Source organism: Salvelinus fontinalis, chromosome 13 (genome assembly GCF_029448725.1).
Source record: "Salvelinus fontinalis isolate EN_2023a chromosome 13, ASM2944872v1, whole genome shotgun sequence".
Taxonomy (NCBI): domain Eukaryota; kingdom Metazoa; phylum Chordata; class Actinopteri; order Salmoniformes; family Salmonidae; genus Salvelinus; species Salvelinus fontinalis.
Window position 1 is genome coordinate 19,575,134 of NC_074677.1, and position 13,367 is coordinate 19,588,500.

The 13,367-nt window shown below is 41.7% G+C and overlaps 1 protein-coding gene across 2 annotated transcripts in view; it reads right to left on the reverse strand.

The window, feature by feature from the left end:
- LOC129868214 (gamma-aminobutyric acid receptor subunit beta-2-like) overlaps positions 1-13,367 on the reverse strand; it is a 97,335-nt gene that overhangs the window by 61,150 nt on the left and 22,818 nt on the right. Inside the window, exon 1 of one of the 2 annotated variants that reach the window (XM_055941991.1) lies at positions 1,592-1,681. The exons of the other annotated variant lie outside the window; for it this stretch is intronic. The gene's annotated coding sequence lies outside the window, so the exon portion shown is untranslated. Of the gene's footprint in view, positions 1-1,591; positions 1,682-13,367 lie in introns of those variants that run through there. 2 annotated transcript variants of the gene reach the window in all.

Below are 13,367 nucleotides of genomic sequence, written 5' to 3' on the forward strand. Positions count from 1 at the left end.
CCTCCATCTCTCTGGACGAGTGTTACAGCCTCCATCTCTCTCGGAGTGTTACAGCCTCCATCTCTCTGGAGGAGTGTTACAGCCTCCATCTCTCTGGAGGAGTGTTACAGCCTCCATCTCTTTGGAGGAGTGTTACAGCCTCCATCTCTCTGGACGAGTGTTACAGCCTCCATCTCTCTGGAGGAGTGTTACAGCCTCCATCTATCTGGAGCAGTGTTACAGCCTCCATCTCTCTGGAGGAGTGTTACAGCCTACATCTCTTTGGAGAAGTGTTACAGCCTCCATCTCTCTAGAGGAGTGTTACAGCCTCCATCTCTCTGGAGGAGTGTTACAGCCTCCATCTCTCTGGAGCAGTGTTACAGCCTCCATCTCTCTGGAGGAGTGTTACAGCCTCCATCTCTTTGGAGGAGTGTTACAGCCTCCATCTATCTGGAGGAGTGTTACAGCCTCCATCTCTCTGGAGGAGTGTTACAGCCTCCATCTCTTTGGAGAAGTGTTCTAGTCTGCATCTCTCTTGGAGGAGTGTTACAGCCTCCATCTCTCTGGAGCAGTGTTATAGTCTCCATCTCTCTGGAGGAGAGGAGTGTTTTTTTGCCTCAATCTCTCTGGAGGAGTGTTATAGTCTCCATCTCTCTGGAGGAGAGGAGTGTTTTTTTGCCTCCATCTCTCTGTAGGAGTGTTCTAGCCTCCATCTCTCTGGAGGAGAGGAGTGTTTTTTTGCCTCCATCTCTCTGTAGGAGTGTTTTAGCCTCCATCTCTCTAGAGGAGAGGAGTGTCATAGTCTCCATCTCTCTGGAGGAGTGTTATAGCCTTCATCTCTCTGTAGGAGTTTTCTAGCCTCCATCTCTCTGGAGGAGTGGTATAGCCTCCATCTCCCTGGAGGAGTGTTATAGCCTCCATCTCTCTGGAGGAGAGGAGTTTTATAGCCTCTATCTCTCCCGACGAGACGAGTGTTACAGCTTCCATCTCTCTGGAGGAGAGGAGGAGGTGATGGGGAATTGCTGCTGAGAATCACCAGAAGAGCAGTGCTAGCCAGTATCAGTGTGGAGGAAGCTGTCATAACAGCATTGTTAATGAGCATCACTAAGTTAGAGGAGAGAAACTGAGAGCTAGATTTATGTGAGCTGGGCTGCCTGTGAGGAAGACAATTATAGTCCCCAGACTCCCTCGCAGCTGTTGGATTTGTATTGAGAAATCTCCAATGTCCAATGGTTCAGTGTGGCCCTTACCGCGGTCATAAAACCAAACCTCCTCACCATCAAGAATATGATGGTGCAATATGAAGTTAGATCTTCAGGTTTCATTTTCATTTCTACCTTTTTAAAGTTTCCCCAAAAATGTTTTGCTCATCACAGACTCAGGGCAAGTGCTTCAGGCATGCCCTACCTCAGAAAGTGGCCACTGCAGCCTAACATGCCGACCACAACACTCACGTCGCGTGCGCCTGCGTTGCCAGGCTCTAAAATAGAACTTGGTTCTATTTGTGATGCTTGACACACTGCAAGTCCTGCCTCTCCCATCTCCTCAATGGTTTTTAGGAGCATATACCCATGTGCCATCTCCTCATTGGTTTTTAGGAGCATATACCCACCTGGGTGATTGAAAGATGAACTGAGGTCCACACTCCAGTCCAGTTGGTTGTGGTAATGCACCTTAAAGTTGGTTGCCAACCACCATATAAAGTCCAAAGAAGAAGAAGAAGCCTGAAGGAGGAGAGATTACTAGAAACAAACTCGGTTTACCCTTTTATCTGTGAATTAATTGTCGGAGTAAAGGACCTTGTGCATTTCAGGTAAAATAACAACCCAATGTTTATATACCAGGACAAATTAGCTAGCAACAGCAAGCTAGCTAGCTAAATTGCCATACATGTTTAACGCTTTTCGACCTGTCCCCAAATTAATATAGTAGGTTCAGGGTTCGTTTTGATATTTCAACCTGCGTGTCCTGATCGCGTCTGCTGTGGGTGAACAAAATCAACATGCACGCGATGGCGCAAGCGCATGTGCTGTCTGCGAGCGTTCTTCACAGAATGCTAACTGAAGAGACATGTAGAGACACGGGCCAGACCCCAATACCTACAGACTGCTGTGCAATTAGAAATGTTCACTCAGCTGCTGACAGGAAAGTTTTCATTACAAATACTATTAAAGTCGTGCCGGTTTGGCGCGGCTATGGCATCTATTGGTTGAAGCTCAATGTTAAATATAAATCTCCTTACCATCATGACTGAGCCAATATAACACCAATGACAATGAAAATGTGCAAATCATCTTGATTGGAAGCTCACAACACACTCCCCGCCTCTTGTCATGATCAGTACTTGACTTGGGCCGGATCTGTCTGGAGCGCCATAACGGCATCTCATCTCCTTCATAAAACAAAGTGGCACATCACCTGCACAGATTCCCACACAACAGCAAAAAAAGGTTGATCGAAGTGGAATTAAAGCCAGATCTGCATTGAATAGCAATGGAGAGTGTGCATTCATATCCTGATTATGCTTTATTCAAGCTTATTTGACACTAGTCTGTGAATTCGGTGTATCCATGGCAGTAGACTGTTGGAGTCTGAGAATGCGCAGATTGAGAATGCGCCAGCCTGAATGCGCAGATTGAGAATGCGCCAGCCTGAATGTGCAGAATGCGCTGTTCCAAGTTGTCAAATGAGGGTTCTTACGGTCATGAAAATCGTGGAAAAGTCATGGAATTGTATTATTGTGTTTTCCTTCTTAAATATTTTATCAATCACATAAAAATCTACATATGAGCCATGATCAGAATTAGGTCTACCCTTCATTGAGAGATATTTCAGCATTAGGTAGCCTGTACAATAATGATAGACTAACTAAATAGACAATTTAAACCATAACTAGCCATGCTACAAGCTATCTTGCTAGTTAACTGTTTAGCTATAGGCCTAAGAATTAATGTTATTGACTAATTTTTGCCTTTCCACCAGCACTGTTGAGAAATAAATCTGACACCGTTATTTTAAAGCAGGTATTCCACTTATTTAACAGTAGACTATGTTATTACGATAACTTTCTTCTAAGAACAGCCTAATTGGCAAATAGTTTCCATTCTGTGCATGAATATTTTGCCTTGTAAGGTTATAGATAAACATGCCTTAGTATGCTACCTTGCTTTAAAGTAGCTTACCTTATCAATTGTATCTCTGATTCATTGAATGAAGGAATAATTATATAAAGACAAAAGTATTTGGTTGTGATGTTGCAATATTTTATATCAAGGGTCGCCAACGATTCTCCAGGAGAGCTATTGGGAGTGCAGGCTTTTGTTCGAGCCCCACTCTAATGCACAACATTGTAGCCTAAACATCAGCTGCTCAACAGGACTTTGATAGGCAGACTCGGGTGTGTTTCAGGGCTGGATCAAACGCTTTGGTTTTTTCCCAAGCACTACACGGCTGATTAAAATCATCAAAGTTTGATGATGAGTTGGTTATTTGAATCAGCTGTGTAGTGCTAGGGCAAAAACCAAATCATGCACCCCGGGGGGTGAGATTGAATTTGGGAAACCCTGGTCTAATGAACCCACATGAAAAAAGATAGCTCCTGCACCTCTTTCATCCCAAATCAAGCACTGAGTACGCTTCCTCCTCTGTCAACACATCAACTGTTTAATTAAGAGAAGTAAACGTTCAATCAGTGAATGAACCAAAAAGGGCAATTTTTACCATTCTCTTTCATGTATAGTTTTTGACACCCTCTCCCTTTCCCGACATACACACACACACATTGGAGCGCACAAGCATGGTGTGTGCTGATATTTATTTATTAGGTTTCTCTTCAAAGTGACTTTGGGTTGGTTGGGCATTGTTGAGTGGCAATGGACAGCGAGTGTGACATGTAATAGTACTAGTGCGCATGTCTTTCTACTACGGAGGAGAGAACGGTAGAGAGACCCGCTCTTAAACTCTCCAGGAAGATGTCGTTGCCCTCATCTGTTAGATGCACGCCATCCCTACGGTATCCCTGCAGGCTTTTTTGTTCAAGCCCAGAGCTACCTCACCTGATTCTACTACTCAGCTGTTCATCAAGACCTCAGCTGTTCATCGAGACCTCAGCTGTTCATCGAGACCTCAGCTGTTCATCGAGTCCATGAATAGTACAATCAGGTGTGGTAGAACTGGGCTTGAACAAGAAAGCCTTCATAACCTTGTTGCTCTTCAAGAGCAATTGTAGTCATCCCTGAATTGTATTTACAAAGTTTACTATATCTGATGAATGTACGTTTGATTGTAAATTGTATATTTAAGCAATAAGGCCCAAAGGGGTGTGGTACATGGCTTTGGTCTGAAGATGAAAAAGAAAGGAAATTCATGAGCACCACATTGCGTACTTCACCCATGCTCTACTAAGGTTTTGCAGCACACAGCTTTGACCTACTACAGTACCTATGTTGGTTTATTGCACTTCAAACAATGTGTAGGCTGTATTAGGATGTATGTATTTATAGACATAGGTCTATTTTAAATGTGTATTATTGTAGCGTCATAATCCTTATTGACACAAAAAAAAATACAAATACACACAACTTTAAGCTACACAGCCATTTGTCAGCGGTAATGCACTGTCCATTGATCAGCACAGCAATTGATAAGACAGGACCATGTTTGAAAAACAAGCGGTTCTGAGCTGAAGTCAACTTTACGCAGGTAAGCAAAACGTTACAGAATTCAGCCATGCAGACAGGCTCTATAGACCTCTAAATATATATGAGTGACTGTGTCGAACACACCCCCTACTGACGAAAAAATAGGTTATTAAAAATATGAATGTATTGTTAAAATAAAGATTTATGGAAATACAGGTAAGGTAATACATTACAACAAGACAAAACAACTCACTCAATCAAGTCTGGTAGTCTTGTAAGTATAAAAGCCAAGCTTGCTTTGTGGAATGGGGTAATAGTGGAATGGGGTAATGTCTGAGTGTGGGGTGGAAAGACTGCAATATTTTACCTTGTTTGCAGTACAAATCACATCATTGTGGGAGCACATCCTCTAAGAGTAAGAATTAGGCTGTTTGAGGAGGTTTGAATCCTAAGTAACCTTCATGCACATTGTTTGAAGTACAATAGACCAACATAGCTCCTGTACTTGGTCAAAACTGAGTGCTAAAAACTTTGGTAGAGCATGGGTGAAGTAGGTATTGTGATGCATCGTGTGAATTACCTTTCTTTTTAAGCTTCAGACCAAGGCCTACTTCTCAATTACAATGTACTTTTTTAAAGTAGGGACGGGGATTAATCAAGTCTCCACATGTATCATTGTATAACCCTGTTCCATATCGCCGCAAATTGTATTTCAGATATAGTAAGTCGTCTTTCCATGCTATTGCTGCGTTTTGTTTCTGTTGGACACGGAGATTGAAAACAACAATGACAACAACAAAAAATATTGTTGAGTAGGCCTGGCACGACTGTCCTCGTTGGGCCAAAAACGCGGCAGGCACAATTTCTTTATTAGACAGCCTCGGGGGAGAGATGATGTCACTATCTCCCTCTTCATGTCTGTTTATCTCTCTATCTCCTTCCCTCTCTCCTTTTATTAATTCCCCATTTCTGTGACTTTCCATGTCTATCTCAGTAGAGAAACCTCTTGTGTCAATCCATGTGCCTATGTTGAAGAAAATAAATCTTCTGACAATTTCACAGCAAGTATGTTAAGTCTGATCATTATTTCTTAATAAATAGGGAGCCACTGGAGCTACACTATCCATAAACTAGCTGGTGTTGGATCATGTTGGAAAGTGCTAGATGGTTTTGAAGGGTTTATGATAAAAGCTGAATTGGAATATCTCACACGGCATGGCAACCAAAGCCTGGTGGTATGAAAGAGAGGGGGATTTTAAAATGCTGGTATGTAAGACAGGGGGATTTTAATATGCTGGTATGTAAAACAGGGGGATTTTAATATGCTGGTATGTAAGACAGGGGGATTTTAATATGCTGGTATGTAAAACAGGGGGATTTTAATATGCTGGTATGTAAAACAGGGGGATTTTAATATGCTGGTATGTAAAACAGGGGGATTTTAATATGCTGGTATGTAAAACAGGGGGATTTTAATATGCTGGTATGTAAAACAGGGGGATTTTAATATGCTGGTATGTAAGAGAGGGGGATTTTAATATGCTGGTATGTAAAACAGGGGGATTTTAATATGCTGGTATGTAAGACAGGGGGATTTTAATATGCTGGTATGTAAGACAGGGGGATTTTAATATGCTGGTATGTAAGACAGGGGGATTTTAATATGCTGGTATGTAAGACAGGGGGATTTTAATATGCTGGTATGTAAGACAGGGGGATTTTAATATGCTGGTATGTAAGACAGGGGGATTTTAATATGCTGGTATGTAAGACAGGGGGATTTTAATATGCTGGTATGTAAGACAGGGGGATTTTAATATGCTGGTATGTAAAACAGGGGGATTTTAATATGCTGGTATGTAAGACAGGGGGATTTTAATATGCTGGTATGTAAGACAGGGGAATTTTAATATGCTGGTATGTAAGACAGGGGGATTTTAATATGCTGGTATGTAAAACAGGGGGATTTTAATATGCTGGTATGTAAGACAGGGGGATTTTAATATGCTGGTATGTAAGACAGGGGGATTTTAATATGCTGGTATGTAAGACAGGGGGATTTTAATATGCTGGTATGTAAGACAGGGGGATTTTAATATGCTGGTATGTAAGACAGGGGGATTTTAATATGCTGGTATGTAAGACAGGGGGATTTTAATATGCTGGTATGTAAGACAGGGGGATTTTAATATGCTGGTATGTAAGACAGGGGGATTTTAATATGCTGGTATGTAAGACAGGGGGATTTTAATATGCTGGTATGTAAAACAGGGGGATTTTAATATGCTGGTATGTAAGACAGGGGGATTTTAATATGCTGGTATGTAAGACAGGGGAATTTTAATATGCTGGTATGTAAGACAGGGGGATTTTAATATGCTGGTATGTAAAACAGGGGGATTTTAATATGCTGGTATGTAAGACAGGGGGATTTTAATATGCTGGTATGTAAGACAGGGGGATTTTAATATGCTGGTATGTAAGACAGGGGGATTTTAATATGCTGGTATGTAAGACAGGGGGATTTTAATATGCTGGTATGTAAGACAGGGGGATTTTAATATGCTGGTATGTAAGACAGGGGGATTTTAATATGCTGGTATGTAAGACAGGGGGATTTTAATATGCTGGTATGTAAGACAGGGGGATTTTAAAATGCTGGTATGTAAGACAGGGGGATTTTAATATGCTGGTATGTAAAACAGGGGGATTTTAATATGCTGGTATGTAAGACAGGGGGATTTTAATATGCTGGTATGTAAAACAGGGGGATTTTAATATGCTGGTATGTAAAACAGGGGGATTTTAATATGCTGGTATGTAAAACAGGGGGATTTTAATATGCTGGTATGTAAAACAGGGGGATTTTAATATGCTGGTATGTAAAACAGGGGGATTTTAATATGCTGGTATGTAAGAGAGGGGGATTTTAATATGCTGGTATGTAAAACAGGGGGATTTTAATATGCTGGTATGTAAGACAGGGGGATTTTAATATGCTGGTATGTAAGACAGGGGGATTTTAATATGCTGGTATGTAAGACAGGGGGATTTTAATATGCTGGTATGTAAGACAGGGGGATTTTAATATGCTGGTATGTAAGACAGGGGGATTTTAATATGCTGGTATGTAAGACAGGGGGATTTTAATATGCTGGTATGTAAGACAGGGGGATTTTAATATGCTGGTATGTAAGACAGGGGGATTTTAATATGCTGGTATGTAAAACAGGGGGATTTTAATATGCTGGTATGTAAGACAGGGGGATTTTAATATGCTGGTATGTAAGACAGGGGAATTTTAATATGCTGGTATGTAAGACAGGGGGATTTTAATATGCTGGTATGTAAAACAGGGGGATTTTAATATGCTGGTATGTAAGACAGGGGGATTTTAATATGCTGGTATGTAAGACAGGGGGATTTTAATATGCTGGTATGTAAGACAGGGGGATTTTAATATGCTGGTATGTAAGACAGGGGGATTTTAATATGCTGGTATGTAAGAGAGGGGGATTTTAATATGCTGGTATGTAAGACAGGGGGATTTTAATATGCTGGTATGTAAGACAGGGGGATTTTAATATGCTGGTATGTAAGACAGGGGGATTTTAATATGCTGGTATGTAAGACAGGGGGATTTTAATATGCTGGTATGTAAGACAGGGGGATTTTAATATGCTGGTATGTAAGACAGGGGGATTTTAATATGCTGGTATGTAAAACAGGGGGATTTTAATATGCTGGTATGTAAGACAGGGAGATTTTAATATGCTGGTATGTAAGACAGGGGGATTTTAATATGCTGGTATGTAAGACAGGGGGATTTTAATATGCTGGTATGTAAGACAGGGGGATTTTAATATGCTGGTATGTAAAACAGGGGGATTTTAATATGCTGGTATGTAAGACAGGGGGATTTTAATATGCTGGTATGTAAAACAGGGGGATTTTAATATGCTGGTATGTAAGACAGGGGGATTTTAATATGCTGGTATGTAAGACAGGGGGATTTTAATATGCTGGTATGTAAGACAGGGGGATTTTAATATGCTGGTATGTGTCACGACTTCCGCCGAAGTTGGTGCCTCTCCTTGTTCGGGCGGCGTTCGGCGGTCGACGTCACCGGTTTTCTAGTCGCCACATTTCATTGTCCATTTGTTTTGTCTTTATTGTACACACCAGTTTTCAATTACATTATTAGTTATTCCCTATTTAACCCTCTGGTTCCCACATGGTTTTGTGCGTGTTTATTCGTTGTTAAGTGTTCTCATTGTCTGTGAGCTGGAGTATTGTTTCCCTGCATGGAATTAGTGTTGTTGTTATTTTCGAGTAAAGTACGTTTTTACTCCGTCCTATGTCATGCGCCTGACTCCGTCCTACCTGCTGCACAGTGACACCTGACAGACAGTTTTTTTTTAATATGCTGGTACGTAAGACAGGGGGATTTTAATATGCTGGTATGTAAGACAGGAAATGATATGTCTCTTTAAAGGATTTCCATAGGGGTTGACCTTAACAAGATGCCTGAATCCTAAAGCAGCTTCACACTCTTCTCCTGTCTATGGGATATAGTTAGTGAGAAGACCCATCCTTCAACCAGATGTCCACAGAATGGTCTAATGTTAACTCACTTCAGTCAATGGAAAAGGCACAGCCCTTCACTACCTTACTCCATTCACACAGCCTAGCGTCTACAGCAGCACTGCTGACTATCCTAAAAATAGACGACAGATTTATAGCCATAGCTGTATACCGTATATCCACCCAGTCCCCTGGGATACTTGTATCTGGGTATGTGTGGGATTCAGACTGTCTTTGAACAACAGCTTGTCCACACTCCACAGAATATCTGCCATGGACTGCCATTTGTTGCCCCAGTGCCCTGTGAAATAGAAACACAATAACATGCTGCAGGGTGAAGTGGAGAACCAACCATTACCAATCTCAACGTATAGAAATGTCATTCTCAATGCAGCGCCATATATTTAGAAAGATCGAAGTACATGGCTCTGGTCTCAATGCAGTGTGTGTGTGTGTGTGTGTGTGTGTGTGTGTGTGTGTGTGTGTGTGTGTGTGTGTGTGTGTGTGTGTGTGTGTGTGTGTGTGTGTGTGTGTGTGTGTGTGTGTGTGTGTGTGTGTGTGTGTGTGTCATGTTCATTTGCAGGATGTTTCACTCTTCAGTTACTGAGAACCCGAGCAACAAAAGAGCATGTTCTGGTTGGATGATTGGATTTCCAGAGGGCATTATTCTTCACTGAGGACTAAACCTCTTATAGGGGTCTGTCAGTTTTTTGTCTTTCGCAGATGATTTCCTAAGTATAGCCTGTTGGAGAGTAGATGGCATTTCAGTAAAGCACTATCTCTCTAGGGCCTCTCTACTCCTTCAAAATTTAGTCATACACTGAGTGTACAAAACATTAAGAACACCTTCCTAATATTGAGCTGCACCCCCTTTTGCCCTCAGAACAGCCTCCATTTGTCGCAGGCATGGACTCTACAAGGTGTCGAATGCGTTCCACAGGGATGATGGCTCATGTTGACTCCAATGCTTCCCACAGTCAAGTTGGCTGGATGACATTTGGGTGGTGGACCATTCTTGATACACACGGGAAACTGTTGAGTGTGAAAATCCAACCATGTTGCAGTTCTTGACACAAACCGGTACACCTGGCACCTACTACCATACCCCGTTCAAAGGCATTTAAATATTTTCTCTTGCCCATTCACCCTCAGAATAGCTCACACAATCCATGTCTCAATTGTCCCAAAGGCTTAAAAATCCTTCTTTAACCATCTACACTGATTGAATTAATGTTTTTTGCACTCAGTGTAACATTCAGGGCTTTTAAAGGTGAATTTTGCTGTTTGTGATTCCAGAGCACAAGCCAATAGCTCTGCAGTTGGCACCAGTGCAGTTAACTTCTTATGGTTGCAGGGGCAGTATTGAGTAGCTTGGATGAAAGGTGCACAGAGGTGCCCAGAGTAAACGGCCTGCTCCTCAGTCATAGTTGCTAATATATGCATATTATTATTAGTATTGGATAGAAAACACTCTGAAGTTTTTAAAACTGTTTGAATTATGTCTGTGAGTATAACGGAACTCATATAGCAGGCAAAAACCTGAGAAGAAATCCAACCAGGAAGTGAGAAATCTGAGGTTGGTCGATTTTCAACTCCTCGCCTATTGAAAACACTGTAGGATATGGATCTGTTTGCACTTCCTACGGCTTCCACTAGATGTCAACAGTCTGTAGAACATTGAATGAAGCTTCTACTGTGATGTGGGGCCGGATGAGAGCTGTTTGAATCAGTGGTCTGGCAGAGAGCCAGGTCCTGGTCACGCGCTTTCCACATGATATCGACTTGCGTTCCATTACTTCTATAGACACAAAGGAATTCTCCGGTTGGAACGTTATTGTAAATATTTTATGATAACAACATCCTAAAGATTGATTCTATACTTAGTTTGACAAGTTTCTTCGACCTGTAATATAACTTATTGAAGTTTTCGTCCGACGTTCGCCTGGACCTGCACGAGCGTTTGGATATGTGTACTAAACGCGCTAACAAAAGTAGCTACTTGGACATAAATGATGGACATTACCGAACAAAACGAACATTTCTTGTGGAAGTGGGAGTCCTGGGAGTGCATTCCGACGAAGATCAGCAAAGGTAAGTGAAGATTTATAATGCTTTTATGAGTTTTGTTGACTGCACAATTTGGCGGGTAACTGAATGGCTTACTGTGGCTGAACGCTGTTCTCAAATTATTGAATATTGTGCTTTTGCCGTAAAGATTTTTTAAATCTGAGTATTTATGTTATTTGACGTGGCTCTCTGCAATTTCTCCGGATATTTTGGAGGCATTTCTGAACATGGCGCCAATGTAAACTTAGGTTTTTGGATATAAATATGAACTTAATCAAACAAAACATATATGTATTGTGTAACATGAAGTCCTATGAGTGTCATCTGATGAAGATCATCAAAGGTTAGTGATTCATTTTATCTCTATTTCTGCTTTTTGTGACTCCTGTCTTTGGCTGGAAAAATAGCTGTGTTTTTCTGTGATTTTGCGGTGACCTAACATAATCGTTTGTGGTGCTTTCGCTGAAAAGCCTATTTGAAATTGAAACCCTTTGGTGGGATTAACAACAAGATTACCTGTAAAATGGTATACGATTACATGTATGTTTGAGGATTTTTAATTATGAGATTTCTGTTGTTTGAATTTGGCGCCCTGCACTTTCACTGGCTGTTGTCATATCATCCCGTTAACGGGATTGCAGCCATAAGAAGTTTAACTGACTATGCAATTGATTTGATATGATTTGTGCATCTGCAGACCTTTTTTGTGTCCCAGAATGATGTTGACTTGAGTGGCAATTCATGTAAACAGGGAGGAATGAGAAGGGGGTAAAATGATTAGGGTTCTTTACACCAAGGGGAAGAGGGGAAGTTGTCATTTATGGACATCAGAATGTTAGCCAGCCTAACATTAGAGATGAGCCTTTCTCTCCATGCTATTTCTCACACTAACTCGCCTCTCATCATCCTCGCTCACTCTGTGTGTGTAGCCTAAGTATCAGTGCAGCTGTGTGTTTGGCTCAGTGTGGGTTTGTGTTATGCGTTTCAGAGGGTTGTTCTGCCAAGCTTCTGCCTTTCCATAGCCTCCAAAGCTATAGACAGCTGTCCTCTGACTCCCACACACAGAAAATAATACTCTTAAGGAAACATAGCTGGGAGGCTATGGAGGTCTGAGGAGCAGCCTTATTGCTATTCCAGTAGCGTAGCGAAAGCAAAACCCAATCTCATATTGTCAACAACGAGATAATGTAATACATTGACATTTATGGATCGATGTCAGGAGGCGAGTTATCATCATGGAAAAGGCCATCCCGCGGTTTCTGACCCACATTTCTCAGTCAGCATGGATTGGCCACACTTGAGGCTTGCACATACATCCCTGAAAAGGAACACCCTTGAAGAAGCAATAACTCCTCTCAGTTGGTGTGACTTACAGGAGAGGGTAGGAGGCTTCGCGTCAGGGGGGGAAATGACAAGTACAAGGATAACCAAGGAGTCTGGTTATTTCTGAGAGAGATTGAATCTTTCCTCACAAGCACATTTCAAACCCAACTGGGAAAATAGACACATCTAAAATCAGATGATTAGGGACAAACTGCTGGTCTAGGTTGATTAGGGACAAACTGCTGGTCTAGGTTGATTAGGGACAAACTGCTGGTCTAGGTTGATTAGGGACAAACTGCTGGTCTAGGTTGATTAGGGACAAACTGCTGGTCTAGGTTGATTAGGGTCAAACTGCTGGTCTAGGTTGATTAGGGACAAACTGCTGGTCTAGGTTGATTAGGGACAAACTGCTGGTCTAGGTTGATTAGGAACAAACTGCTGGTCTAGGTTGATTAGGAACAAACTGCTGGTCTAGGTTGATTAGGGACAAACTGCTGGTCTAGGTTGATTAGGGACAAACTCCTGGTCTAGGTTGATTAGGAACAAACTGCTGGTCTAGGTTGATTAGGGACAAACTGCTGGTCTAGGTTGATTAGGGACAAACTCCTGGTCTAGGTTGATTAGGAACAAACTGCTGGTCTAGGTTGATTAGGGACAAACTGCTGGTCTAGGTTGATTAGGAACAAACTGCTGGTCTAGGTTGATTAGGGTCAAACTGCTGGTCTAGGTTGATTAGGAACAAACTGCTGGTCTAGGTTGATTAGGAACAAACTG